The sequence below is a fragment of the Crocodylus porosus genome, unplaced genomic scaffold (assembly GCF_001723895.1).
Source record: "Crocodylus porosus isolate Cpor-Errol unplaced genomic scaffold, CroPor_comp1, whole genome shotgun sequence".
NCBI lineage: Eukaryota > Metazoa > Chordata > Crocodylia > Crocodylidae > Crocodylus > Crocodylus porosus.
The window spans coordinates 816,440-818,698 of record NW_017728948.1 but is presented as its reverse complement, the minus strand read 5'-3'; positions in this window follow the sequence as shown (position 1 = coordinate 818,698).

Genomic DNA, 2,259 nt, shown 5'->3' with positions numbered 1-2,259 from the left:
CTTGGCTGGGATGATGTACTTGGGGCTGGTCCTGCTTGCAGCAGGGGGGTGGGCTAGATGTGACCTCCTGAGGTTCCTCCCAACCCAAATTTTCTATGAGTCTGGGACAACAGATGCCCTCGGGGAGACTTTCTTGGGGAACAATGCTGTTCACAGTGTGCTTTGTTACAACAGTGGGCTGGGATTAGGACCAAAGCAAGTTCATTAGGCGTTATGCAAGGTGATCTAGTAAGTCTGTCTAGACTGGAGGTGTCAAATGAGGGGGGAGGAGAGATCCAGGCCACCGTGCTTCTCATGAGCTGGACAACTGGCCCCAGAGCTGCTCCTTGTCCCAGCCCCTCTACAGAGGGGAATGCTGCAGTTGCCCCCATTTGCTGCCCTGCTGCCACCTTTGCACAATTAAAGAGCAATCAAAAGCCAGAAACATCTGTGGCAAGTAAGAGGCGAAAGCATGTCATCTCTCTGGGTGCTGGCTGCATTGGCACGGCAGCTCCCGCAGCCACGGGGAGAAGCCCCGTGGTCGTATCTGGAGGTGGGTTGTCCCACCGGAGACACCTTCCTGCTGTGGTGTAAATTGGCCCCCAAAGGACTCGGGCCTGGGGACATTGGGCACTTCACTCTTAGGGCTTTTCCCCCTCCTCTTTGGCTGCCAAAGCTGCATGCTGGGCACCCAGGCTCTCTGCCCCAGGCATGAGGTCCACCCCAGCCCCTGCACCGAGCGCTGCGGGGAAGGCCCTGCCGCTAGGGACTCGGGCTCCCTCCCGGTGGGATTCCCAGGCCTGATCCCTCCCCGCTCTCCTGCCCGCATCCAGGGCCCTGCATCTGGAAACCATGCGACATCTCCCACCTCCCGGGAGCATGCTGTCCCTGCCGGGCTGTTGGTGGTCCGGTTGACCCCTTTCCCTACCCTTTAGCCCTATTCCACATTGCGTGGGATAATTATACACCTGATGGGTGGCAGAAAGTGTCCGGTGGCTCGATAGCTCTCAGGAGAGCTTGGATATTGTTGGATGGGAGATCCACGGACCTGCTAATTGCCCCCTAAACCACCACATAGACCCCTACAATACTGAACAAAGCCCTGTTAAGGCTTACAGGGGATGGTAATGAACCGCTTGCACGTGGCAGTGAACTTCTTTAAAGGATTTTTTTTTTGGGCAAAAATCCAATTGGCCTAATGAAAGATATCACCTCTACCTGGAGTCCTGATTGCTTCTTTCTTAACGATGCTTTCTTCCAGCCTCATTGGAAATAGCATGTTTTCTTCATTTAATAGATGCCTCTGGTCTCTGCAATTCAGAGCCGGGGGCCGTTGCTGAATCCGCCGGCCGTCGGCTCACGGAGGCCAGACAGCTGGAAGTGGGAAAGCAGCCCCTACATGGCTGCACAGCTCGATGCCAGAGATGGCAAACAGGGCCCTGGCGCCCGCCCGAGTGCCGGTGGGGATTCACCTGTCCGGTCGCGTTTGCTCTGAGGTGTGGGCACGGCTCCCTTCCCGCGGACCGGCCCTGATCCTGCCTCGGCCCAGAGAGACCGTGACCTTCTGGGCCAGTGGAAATGACTCTTTCTGGCCCATGGCTGGAAGAGGGTGGTTAACAACAGGTGCGAGTTTCTAGTCCTAATCTGACACCCCATTTACAAGGGGCCCGATCCTGCCTCCATTGCCCTTCGTGGAGCGGCAGGCAGTCATCCCCAAGTAAGATGAAGTCCGTAGCTCTTTCATTGCTGGCCTGGGGGACTGTTAGACCCCTGCTACACATTACATATACTATGCAATTAACTGGTTAATCGCAGACATGCAAAGTAATTATGCAATTAATGGCGCAGATGCCCCAAGCCCTGGTGTGTCATGTAATGGCTCTGGCCTGGGATAGTTGGGTAAAGTTATGAGTCTGCCCAGTATCTGGTCTGCAGGTGCGGTGGGGAAGTAGGGTGCAAGCATTGCTATGCCTAGATCATCCCCAACCAGTGGTCATCCGTGGGAACAGACACTTGGGGTGAGATTAGGGGACTTGACAAAGATCACACAGGGAAGCGGTAGCAGAGTCTCAGCATCCTTCCTGCGTGGGCTGATTTCTATATCCCTGTGCATCATCACAGTGTCGTCCCCCCCCCGAGCTGCCGGCTGCAGTGCTATTTTCAGGTGAAAGCACCTCCGCCCTGGGTGGGGAGCTGGGAGCGGGGTTGCTCCTCTGCCAGCAGCCTCCCCCGCCAGGCACTGCTCTCTGTGGGCATCTCCCACTGCCCCGGGGTAGAGGG